This window comes from Procambarus clarkii, chromosome 56 (genome assembly GCF_040958095.1).
Source record: "Procambarus clarkii isolate CNS0578487 chromosome 56, FALCON_Pclarkii_2.0, whole genome shotgun sequence".
NCBI lineage: Eukaryota > Metazoa > Arthropoda > Malacostraca > Decapoda > Cambaridae > Procambarus > Procambarus clarkii.
In genome coordinates, this window is record NC_091205.1 from 25,382,997 (window position 1) to 25,396,042 (window position 13,046).

Here is a 13,046-nt window from a genome sequence, read left to right on the forward strand (position 1 = left end):
ATTTGATAAAAATAGCAAATCAAAATCAGTAAAAATACTGTAGTTGGTTAGGAACAAAAGCGTTTCGTTCCAGTATATTAGACTTACAGAATATATCGATGATTTAGAATTAAAACTTCGTGAAACCTGTTAAATACTCTCCCCCAAGCGTATGACGCCCCCCTCCCTCTCCCGGACATACCTCTGACACTAGCAGAATATGCTGGACAGTGAGAGGTAAGCGACATACCTCACATACCCTGGCTGATACGTCCTCCATTAAAGACGGCAGGCAACGATGTGTATCCTACCTAGAGTCTTGTAGGAATGTCTTATCGCTTGTTTTGGAGGCGGGTCAAGTTCTAATGGCCACTTTAATCATCTTCAATATATTATCCGCAACCACATTTCAAAATTTATATTTTTTCCATTTGCATCTGTTGTTTTCTATATACTTTGTGATTTATGTAAAGTATCGGTGTTGCACACATTAAAATACTATTGTAAGATTGTAATACTGGAAGACTGTATTACGTGTGTATAGTGTTGGAAGACCACTTATCCTGGACGGTAGAGCGACGGTCTCGCTTCATGCCGGTCGGCGTTCAATTCCCGACCGTCCAAGTGTTTGGGCACCATTCCTTTCCCACCGTCCCATCCCAAATCCTTATCCTGACCCTTTCCCAGTGCTATATAGTCTAATGGCTTGGCGCTTTTTCCTGTCAGTCCCCTCCCCCTTCACCCGTGGTCTGACTTCGAAGTCTCGGTTGATGTCACAGGAAAACAAACGTTATTTACAACTGAAGCATCCTAAAGGACTTCTCAGGAACGAGTGTAGGCGACAGGGTGAAAACCTGGAGCAAACATCTGGCGAATTACAGACACGAGGAAGTCTCTGTCTGCCGGCGCCAGCACACACACACACACACACACACACACACACACACACACACACACACAGAGGCAGACATTCTTGGTCATTTACCATAACGGACAATTACACGAGTTAAGCACAACGACAGATTACGACACAAGGAAGCAGCATAATTACTCTAGAATCACAGGAATCAGTGAGAGCGAAGGGGGAAGATAAGGGGAGGCAAGAAAGGGGGAAATAGGGTGTAGAGAGAGAGAGAGAGAGAGAGAGAGAGAGAGAGAGAGAGAGAGAGAGAGAGAGAGAGAGAGAGAGAGAGAGAGAGAGAGAGAGAGGAGAGAGAGAGAGAGAGAGAGAGAGAGAATACACACCACCACTGGACTTGACAGACCAAATCACCAACCGGAATTAGCCAAGTTTGAATATGCCTGTGGAATATTCCCTTCACAAATGTAGCAGACGGATTCATTGTCGCGAACTGTCCCAAGAGGAATCCGGAGCAGGCCTTATGGGGGGAATGAATGTGCGGGAGATATGTAGCAAGTTGCGATTGACGGGTCTAGTTTTGGCGCGAATTGAAAATAAGGATGTTTTTGGTTTATTTTTTCCTTACCGTTTGTTTCTGTCTCTCTTTCTCTCCCTCTTTATTACTTCAACTCTCTCACTCTCTCTCCCTCACTTCCTATCTCTCTACTTTCCTGTTATTTCCAAATCTCTACCCACCTCCTTTCCTACCCCTCCCTCACAGCCTCATATCACCCACTTACCCTCCTTTTCCTTCCTTTTCATGTAGATTCGTGCACTTAAAATTAGTTATTGTCTTTCCATTTCCTTGAAAGTTTGGAAACAGTCAAAACATTCATTTTAACTTATCTATTCAGGTCGTATACCTCTTTCGGAAGCGTATCTCGACACTCTAATTTAACTTATGTTTCTTTCAATCAGATCGCCACACCACCGCTGCATATTCCTTGTGTGGTCTGGCGAATGTTATAAAGAAGCTTTTTTGAAATTGTTTACATTATAATTGCATGCCATACTTAAATTTAGTCTGCAATGCATACTTACTCTCTGATACTGTTTTTAGTTATTCATGTGTGTACTCACCTAGTTGTGCTTGCGGGGGTTGAGCTCTGGCTCTTTGGTCCCGCCTCTCAACCGTCAAATCAACAGGTGTACAGGTTCCTGAGTCTATTGGGCTCTATCATATCTACACTTGAAACTGTGTATGGAGTCAGCCTCCACCACATCACTGCCTAATGCATTCCACTTGTCAACCACGCTTGATTGTGTGTGTGTGTGTGTGTGTGTGTAGGATTACTGTCAACGCTTTCACTTGTTAAGTAAAAGTTTTCACAGTAATTCTACAAATATAAAAACTTACACACACTTACGAACACCGGAAATAAAAAAAAGTGAGGGAAAAAAATACAGTTTGTCCAATGCATCTAATATTTTCCCCAATTAGCTTCCTGAAATGTATTTTCCCCTCACGTTCAGGAAGATTGCCACACCGTCATATTCGGTTCCCAAATCTGGAATATACGTGAAATATTTACATATTTACATCCACACGGGGAATCAGGAGAGGGGGGAATTGGTCTCGCTCTCATGTGTGTTTGTGCGTTCTCGTGCGCATGTGTGCGTTCTCTTGCTTTTGTTTGCGTTCTTTCGAGTGCGTTCTTTCGAGTGCGTTCTTTCGAGTGCGTTCTTTCTCATGTGTGTGTATTCACGTTTTCGCAGAGGGATTAGAAGAGTTTATTACGTTTTTTAATCTAAATTCAGAGGTTAAAATTCTTCAAATTTATTTTAGACAGAATATGATATAAATTTTTTTTATACCACATGCAATGTAATGTGATTTTGTGAATAATAATATTTTATTCATAACACTGTGCTACAAACATGGATACACCATCAGAGAAAGAGGTCCTATATCTCCCCCAAACATACTCGTATATATGTATATCCCCCTCCTACTCCTCTTTCGGTGCTCGGTAGCGAGTATATCCCCCTATTGATACTGATATACTCACAAGGGATGGTTGACGAGCCTTGCTTCAGAGAAATGTGGCATATTCCAGCAACTGCCGCTCAGAACTTTATACAGTATATCACTGGGAGGTTTTCTTTGCGCTCAAGTGCACTCCTTGCCACTGAAGTACGTGGCTTAGCACTGAAGTACGTGACTTAGCACTGAAGTACGTGGCTTAGCACTAAAGTACGTGACTTAGCACTGAAGTACGTGACTTAGCACTGAAGTACGTGGCTTAGCACTGAAGTACGTGGCTTAGCACTAAAGTACGTGACTTAGCACTGAAGTACGTGACTTAGCACTGAAGTACGTGGCTTAGCACTAAAGTACGTGGCTTAGCACTGAAGTACGTGGCTTAGCACTGAAGTACGTGGCTTTGCACTGGATTTACATTGAACTACACAATTGTAGTTCAATGTACAACTATGTACAACTATATCGTGTACCGTGAACTACGTGGCTTTGCACTGTACCAGGTTGTAGAGCGCTTCCCCATGATTGCATTATGGCAACCAATAACTGATACGATCGCTGGCTTGTTACCAAAGGCAGTAGAGCAATTAGTCAGCCGTATCAGGCAATTCGTGTCACAGGCGATGGTGCTGTTTGCACTTCATTCCCATTCCTGAAAATACGTACAGAGGGTCTCAGTTCCTATTCCTATTTTCTTTTACGAGTTTCTAACTTTCATTTCTGTTCCAGGCTATTAGTTTCAGCTTTATGTTGTGTACTCACCTAGTTGTGCTTGTGGGGGTTGAGCTCTGCTCTTTCGGCCCGCCTCTCAACGGTCAATCAATCAACTGTTACTAGCTAATTTTTTTCACACACACATCCCCAGGAAGCAGCCCGTAGCAAGTGTGTGTGTGTGTACTCACCTAATTGTGCTTGCGGGTGTTGAGCTTTGCCTCTTTGGTTCCGCCTCTCAACTGTCAATCAACTGGTGTACAGATTCCTGAGCCTACTGGGCTCTATCATATCTACATTTGAAACTGTGTATGGAGTCAGCCTCCACCACATCACTTTCTAATGCATTCCACTTGTCAACCACTCTTGATTTTGTGTGTGTGTGTGTGTGTGTGTGTGTGTGTGTGTGTGTGTGTGTGTGTGTGTGTGTGTGTGTGTGTGTGTGTGTGTGATACTTTTCTCTCTCTCTCTCTCTCTCTCTCTCTCTCTGGGGGCCAGCACCAGGGCCTCTCTGATCCAGAACTGATCAGGTCATCTGGTTATATAGCCTACCATTTACAATATCACTTCCTCAGTTTTGCTAACAAAATCCCTTTTCTTTGTGCCAGATTTAAACTTCTCGTTTCCATGATCTCTATTTGATTTACAATTCGCAGTTTTTCATCGAACAGTTTGCAAATCGAATGGCAAATTTTGGAAGTCAATCGACACACTTCTCATCTACAAATACTTTTTGACAATTATCAGCACTACAAGGGGGAAGCCGCAGGCACAAATGGGCAGCCACAAATGCATACATTAGGCAGTGATGTGGTGGAGGCTGACTCCATACACTGTTTTAAATGTAGATATGACAGAGCCCAGTAGGCTCAGGAATATATACATCAGTTGATTGACGGTTGAGAGGCGGGACCAAAGAGCCTGAGCTCAACCCCCCGCAAGCACAATTAGGTACAAACACTAGTGGGCAACCACAATCACCATGGGGTAGACAAAGGAGCAAAGCACTTGCAAATGCAGGATGAGTCCCTCAATGGCTGGCTATACTCATGCTGATTCATCATCTTGGAGATCATTAGCAGCTTGAGTGTGTTATCTGAATTAGTTTATGTCTATATAGTGAATCATTAAGGACGTGGCGCACGCTTTGGTTACCTAAGTGGCCTCGTTGTAAACACTATGAAGATATCTTGAGTCGAACTATGATGGAAGGTGTGTACTCCTCTAATTGTGCTTGCGGAGGTTCAGTTCTGGCTCTTTGGTCCCGCCTCTCAACCGTCAATCAACAGGTGTACAGGTTCCTGAGTCTATTGGGCTCTATCATATCTACAATTGAAACTGTATATGGAGTCAGCCTCCACCACATCACTGCCTAATGCTTTCCATTTGTCAACCACTCTGACACTAAAAAAGTTCTTTTAACTATGTGTGTGTGTGTGTGTGTGTGTGTGTGTGTGTGTGTGTGTGTGTGTGTGTGTGTGTGTGTGTGTGTGTGTGTGTGTGTGTGTACTCACCTAGTTGTACTCACCTAGTTGTGCTTGCGGGGGTTGAGCTCTGGCTCTTTGGTCCCGCCTCTCAACTGTCAATCAACAGGTGTACAGGTTCCTGAGCCTGTGTGTGTGTGTGTGTGTGTGTGTGTGTGTGTGTGTGTGTGTGTGTGTGTGTGTGTTACAAAGCTTAGCCACTTCAGGTGTTCAATTATTCTCAACCTGATTACCTGTTCCAGCACTTTACACTAAATACCTGTCAACAATATTATGGCAAACGCCGCCAGAAGCCCTTCCTAACCAGACCCCTGATTTAATAAACATTAATGAAATATAAATATTCACGAAAAAATCAACAGAAAAACAGGATATTTATTTCGATACCTCGTATATTTAAATAACTATTTATCTTATACATCAAATGAAAAAATATAACATCCAATACATATGTTGATAAGGACTAATGGTGCGTCAATACCAATCTATTAAAAAAAAGAATTGTGTTTACAGCTGAATCTTCTGGCGATAATTACATAAATATATCATTGGCAATATATTATGATGTCGCAGTATACAATTGCTATAATATATCGTAGTATACAACTGCTATATCACAGTAAAAAAATCATATAAACTATATTATACAGGCGATGAGTCACAATAACGTGGCTGAAGTATGTTGACCAGACCACACACTAGAATGTGAAGGGACGATGATATCTCGGTCCGTCCTGGACCATTCTCAAGTCGATTGGTACAGGTGACTGGACCGAGAATGGTCCAGGATGGACCGAAACGTAGTCGTCCCTTCACTTTCTAGTGTGTGGTCTGGTCAACAACTATATTATTTTGCATTTCACCTTGACAAAAATAACTCATGTTACATTTGGTTGCCTCAGTTTAGCCTGCATATTTCTCTATCATTCCTTTGTTATCTTTTACTTTATCGAAGTGCCTCTCTCCTCACATCTGTGCGAGGAAGGGATCTGTAGCATCGCAAAATTCCTCTCTAAACGCCAATATGTCTCCCCAAAATATTTTCCGTCAAGTTTGATGGCAGTATCGCAATGATGGCATTATTTATCAGAATAAATAATAAAAGAGAATCTTAAAGAATTTCTTAATTATTTTACAGCTGCTGCCATGTATCTAATTTTCTTTTCCCCCCAAAAGCAACTGAAAAACATGTTCCAGCACTTAGAATGAAAATGAAAAAGACGTCGCCAAAAAATGGAGGAGTAACACAAGGAACTTTTTAGGAACTTGAAGAAAGCTGCCATTTTATCCAACGACAAACACACACACACACACAATGGGTTTTTCAACATACCTGTATTTCAGATTGTGTGCGGTACGAGGGCTGGCCGCGGGCTCCCACTGGCGCTCACAATAGCAACAAAGAGTGAAGGGATGACCGAGCCCAAGCTTACAGATTTATATATATGACAGCAGGCCATAACTGACACACGCTAACACACACACACACACACACCCACACACACACACACACACACACCGACACACACACACCGACACACACACACCGACACACACACCACACACACACACACACACACACACACACACACACACACACACACACACACACACACACACACACGCATACACATACACATACACATACACACACACACACACACCCACACCCACACACACACACACACACACACACACACCGACACGCACACCACACACACACACACACACACACACACACACACACACACACACACACACACACACACACACACACACACACACACCCACACACACACACACACACACACACACACACACACACATACACACACACCACACACACACACACACACACAGAGCTGGGGAGCCTTTAGTAGGAGAAGCCTCGCGGTTGAATGGACAGCGCTCGGGGGAGGGTCGTAGTTCGAATGGCCCAGGTTCAATTCCCGGCGAAGGCGGAAACAAATGGGTAGAGTTTCTTTCACCCTGATGCCACTGTTCACCCAGCAGTAAATAGGTACCTGGGAGGTAGACAGCTGCTACGGGCTGCTTCCTGGCGATGTGCGTGTGTATGTTTGCATGTATGTGTTAGAGAGAAATATATGAAGTAGACATAAGAGGAAAAATGGATTGACTAGCAAGGCGGGGTCCAAGAGCTAAATAGCTCGATTCTGCAGACACAGACAGTAAATACACGCACGCGCGGGCGCTCTGACAGTCAAATAGTGCTGATTATTGTACTTAGTGCCAAGTGCGCCTTTGTACTTAGTGCCAAGTGCGCCTTTGTACTTAGTGCCAAGTGCACCTTTGGGCTGAGTCAGGCATAAAGAGATTTAAGGCTTCATGGTTAAAATTTGCTATACGTCAGGCCCTGTCGAATGCTGTTCCGGGACAGGCCCGACTCTCCTTGGTCTTGACGGCTCATTACAAGTACAGTGGACATGATCACGATCTATAACCATATTATGCACCATTTCCTACGGTTGCATGGTGATTATCATCATTGTTCACCATTCTTTCCAGTCCCATTCAAGATGGCCAGCTTCTTCACCATTCATTGTATTCCCATTCAAGATGGCCAGCTTCTTCACCATTCATTGTATTCCCATTCAAGATGGCCAGTTTCTTCACCATTCATTCCAGTCCCATTCAAGATGGCCAGCTTCTTCACCATTCATTGTATTCCCATTCAAGATGGCCAGCTTCTTCACCATTCATTGTAGTCCCATTCAAGATGGCCAGTTTCTTCACCATTCATTGTATTCCCATTCAAGATGGCCAGTTTCTTCACCATTCATTGTAGTCCCATTCAAGATGGCCAGTTTCTTCACCATTCATTCTAGTCCCATTCAAGATCGCCAGTTTCTTCACCATTCATTGTAGTCCCATTCAAGATGGCCAGTTTCTTCACCATTCATTGTAGTCCCATTCAAGGTGGCCAGTTTCTTCACCATTCATTGTAGTCCCATTCAAGATGGCTAGTTTCTTCACCATTCATTGTAGTCCCATTCAAATGATGCCCATCCTCACCATTCCTTACTGCCCCCATGTTAACCATATACACCATTCGTTACAGCCCCATGATGGTGATGAGCAAGCATGAGTTGGTGCCCTACGCTGATGGCACCATGGTGACTGGTTGCTTCACGGAGCTCACGTCCTTCTGGGCCTGCCTCTACATCAACCTGGTGACGGCTATCTTCTTCTTCGTGCCTCTCCTGCTCCTCATCCTCCTGTACCTGGTGATCGGCAGGAGTCTCATGCGGGACTCTGCCTCGGCCGCCCTCCAGCACCGTAAAGTCGACCTGCCCAACATGAAGGCTCGGAGACAGGTCAGGAAGGCTTGGGTACTCGAGGCATGTTCTAATGAGGGCTGGGCGGGTGTAGGGAGCTCGGGCTGTCGACAGTCTGCCCGGGACCAGTTCTTCAAATGGCTGTCGACAGCCTGACCGGTCCCAGTGTTTCAAATGGCTGTCGACAGCCTGCCCGGTACCAGTTCTTCAAATGGCTGTCGACAGCCTGACCGGTCCCAGTGTTTCAAATGGCTGTCGACAGCCTGCCCGGTACCAGTTCTTCAAATGGCTGTCGACAGCCTGCCCGGTACCAGTGTTTCAAATGGCTGTCGACAGCCTGCCCGGTACCAGTGTTTCAAATGGCTGTCGACAGCCTGCCCGGTACCAGTTCTTCAAATAGCTGTCGACAGCCTGACCGGTCCCAGTTCTTCAAATGGCTGTCGACATAGTAGTATGTATTATACTAAATCGGCAGCCATTTGAGGCACTGGAACCGGTCAGAAGGGGAATTGAACAGTCCTTTGCAGGACTGAAGTCTTTTTTTTTAGGTGAATTGAGCGATCCTCTTGAAGAAACGAAGTTGGGAGAAATTAACGACTCTTTGGGAGAACTGAACGATTTCTTATGAGACTTGACTTGGTGGAAAAAAATTGGAATGTTTAAAATAATTAGAAATTTAACGAGTAGTGGGGAAATTGATTGACCTAAACCAGGTAGTTAATAGGAGTCAGCAGCAAGCAGAACGACACAAGCGTCGTCCCCCACAAGCCTGCAACCCGTTCTCGCACTTGCTTACTGTCAATATTGGCTTATTTAATAAGTGCATATGTGGCATACTAATTGATTGTGAATATTTTAATTTACCTTGAAAAGATTCATAGAAAACACCGACCTTACCTAACCTTCTTAGTATGTTAAGATAAGCATCTTATTGCTTCGTAATTACAATTATTACTTAACCTATACCGTTGATAGGTATGATAGGTGGTGATAGGTTGATAGATCGTCGTCCCTTCCCTTTCTAGTGTGTGTAGTTTGGTCAACATATTCCAGCCACGTTATTGTGACTCCTCGTCTGCACAGTATATTAGATTCACCGAAGCGTTGTCAGATAACAAAACAAGTCATTCAGCATGATCGTTAGGGCGAGAGGACTCTAGTGGAGAGTAGTTACGAGGCTGGAAACGAAGGCAAGAAAGTCTTTCATCAGAGTGTTCTAAAGGCGAGGAGCCCAAGGCCTGTTACTACTATCCTGTTACCTAGCAGTAAAATAGGTACCTGGGTGTTAGTCAGCTGTCACGGGCTGCTTCCTGGGGGGTGGAGGCCTGGTCGAGGACCGGGCCGCGGGGACACTAAAAAGCCCCGAATCATCTCAAGATAACTCGTTCTGCAGGCACATATAGGGGAGTAGATATAAGTAAATATACAGCACACATACACAACAACACACACACACACGACACACACACACACACACACACGACTCATACACACACACACACACACCCACACACACACACACACACACGACACTAGGGGAAGGGGGGCAACATAGGCCAGAAGAGAAACTTAAGAATGAAAGGGATTTACGACCTAAGAACGAGAGATTTACAACATAAAGGAGGAGGATTTATAGTGAATAGAGAGGATTTACCTACTCCCGTATAACTCCAGCTTAGTGAGTAAATAATTGAATTTCCAAGATAAATGACCGAATTTTTCAGTCCATTCGAAAATGAAGACTAAATACACGTCTCACAATTGTGAAAAAGGTCCTAATTTACTCCTGATAATATTTACTAGACAAAGACTAACAGTGTCCCAAAAGCTATCAAAAAAGGGGATTGGATCGCTCAAAAATGGAATAAATTGTTTTTTACTTCTGTTAAGTGACTTCTATTAGTGTTTAACCCCAAGGAGCTGCTGTTCGAGTCTTAGGTGAGGCTTGGCCTTGTTATATTGCAATAATATTTGTCATGTTGTGGTTTAGTGGGTTAAGACGCGCGTCTGGTAATCCCCAGAATGCTGGTTCGACGCCCCGCCCTGATCTTAATGATTTTTTTCAATAATAATAATATTCAATAATAATAATAATTACAATTTAATACTAATAATATATTGTATTAATAATATTTTTATTATCCGTTTCTCCATCTTCATCACTTTTTCCCCTCTTCTTATTACCTCTTTCATTTCCCCTTGTGTCCCTTTATCACTCCTTTGACTTTATTAAATATTTCCCCCCCCCCTTCACCACACTTTGTTGACTTATTAACCTTATTCCCTCATTATTGCTGTTGAGCTTCACCATCATCTTCACCTTATCTGGTGTTGCAGGTGGTGGTGATGCTGGCTACTGTCACCATCTTCTTCTTCGTCAGTCTCCTTCCCTTCCGCGTCCTCACTCTCTGGATCGTTTGGACGCCCAAAGAGATTATCGAGACCGTGGGCGCCCTCCGCTACTACAGGTGCTGCTGTGGGTGGTGGGTGGTGGGTGTGGGTGTGGGCGTGTTAGCTTGTATGCAAGCGTGGGTGTAGCTGAGAGTATAGGTGGGTGGGGGATGGTGATGTGGGGTGTTGTACTGGTGAGTACGGGTGTGTGGGAGTCATTGGTGAGTACGAGATGAGTATGTTGGTGCACATGGGTGAGTATCATTCAGCAGTGAGGGTTTACAGCGAGGTGGGTGTGTGTGTGTGTGTGTGTGTGTGTGTGTGTGTGTGTGTGTGTGTGTGTGTGTGTGTGTGTGTGCTCTTAAAATTTTGATCGTGCAATATTGCATGTTTCCCCCTTGCTCGTCCCCTTTCCCCATGCAGAAAACACGCAATATACAACTATACTTCCTAAACATTTTGCTACCCATGCCGCTGTATCCCCTCCCACCACGTTATTCTCACGCTCATCATTTTCTGTGCCTCCCTCAGCATGCTGTACGCTGCCCGGGTGATGCTCTTCGCGAACTCAGCCGTCAACCCCATCCTCTATAACCTGACGTCCACCAAGTTCCGCGAGGCTTTCCTCAAGTTGCTCAGTAACCAGAGGCGTCAACGCTTCCTGAGTCGGCAGTCGACCTTCAACACCACCGGGAACTCCATGTCGAATGGTCGGAGCTCCTCGCGCACCATCCCTACTGACCTGGCGTCTCTCAAGGACGCTCATCCTGTTAGACTTACCCTCGCTAGGTGCGGCAGACACGCCTCCTTCGACGATTTCCCGATGCCGCGGCCTAATATGGCTCGCTATGGCCGCCAGAGCAGCTTCGCGGGGTCCTACGGCTTTCCCAGCACTAACAGCAACAGCAACAGCGTCGCGTGCAGCCGTCAGAACAGCCGCGTGGGAGAAAACGGGATTTTGAGCCCCCTAGAAGGGAAGAAATCCTTCGAGGCGGAAAAGAGGCATTCTGGAGAAGGAAGGAGGCTGCTGGAGGGTGAACGAGCGTCCGTCTTTACCGGGGATATGATCGAGGAGGAGAGGAGTTCAGGCGGTGTCACCAGGATAGACAGCATCAGGAGGGAGCAGCAAAATAAAATTGCGACGGAGATGGAGAAATTACTCTCGGAAGGGGACATAAATTACGGCAGCGCCCTTATAAACGCTCCGTCTCGACCTGTGGGCGCTGACAACGAGGGGAAGGAAGGATGCGACGACCGTCCATCCAGTCACCTGCTGGCCAGTCTCTCACATGACTCCGTCGGGGATGAAAAGACACACAAGGAAAACATCCCTACACTCCAGGCGGACTTTGCCACAGAAAACAGTGATCCAGAGACAGACGGCATTCCAGAGACGATGAAAAGTGTACAATTTTGCGAGCGGCCGTCTACAAAAGTCAGCATAGTGTGAACACCTCCCCTGAGGGGATGAAACGTTTGGGCATTACCTCTTGTATTTTTCATTTATGCTGATCCCTCAGAAGCTGTCATTGTTGCTCTACTCGTATGAGGTGTAATAAATTTTATTTCAAGTTACTGTATCCTCCAGTACTCGCATGTATGGCAGTGTTTATGCTCTTTAGGGTAGATAATAAAGAGATCAAGTGGAGCATGTTTGTATCTAAATATCTGGTTCTTATGTATATTTAAAACAATTCCCAGTATACTTATATGTACACATTTACTCTGGAATTCCTTAAAGATGTAAATATATTGTATAAAATGTAACGTTTAATTCTCTTATCACTACTGTGTACCACAACACATTTCTCTGTTTTATATATATATATATATATATATATATATATATATATATATATATATATATATATATATATATATATATATATATATTGTCTTATGTGATGTAATGTTGTATTATTAATTCCTACGTGACAATACATAGTTGTGATACAGTTTCTGTGTTGTTAAAGTCAGTACTGATTGGTTAGTGTTGTGTCTGTACGTTTGTTAGCATTAAGGGAGAGACAGTCAGTAAGAGACAGACAGAAAGAGACAGACGACAGACAGACATAGTGAGAAAAACTGACAAATCTCAAAATGAATGAATTCGTCAGTATACAACCACAAGTCATGAAAATATATATCATTTATACATTCATTATACAATCGCAATTCATACATCATTTAGAAATGGTTTTGCCGTAATTCCATGTCCATTTAATATATATATATATATATATATATATATATATATATATATATATATATATATATATATATATATATATATATATATATAT

General features: G+C 43.9%; 1 non-coding gene across 1 annotated transcript in view; it reads left to right on the top strand.

The window, feature by feature from the left end:
- The window catches only part of LOC123747567 (growth hormone secretagogue receptor type 1), a 174,054-nt gene extending 161,544 nt beyond the window's left edge, over positions 1 to 12,510 (top strand). The window contains exons 4-6 of the transcript XR_011223072.1: positions 8,136 to 8,391; positions 10,690 to 10,820; positions 11,275 to 12,510. This is a non-coding gene — a transcript (growth hormone secretagogue receptor type 1). The remainder of the gene's footprint in view (positions 1 to 8,135; positions 8,392 to 10,689; positions 10,821 to 11,274) is intronic.
- The last annotated feature ends 536 nt before the right edge of the window (positions 12,511 to 13,046 follow it).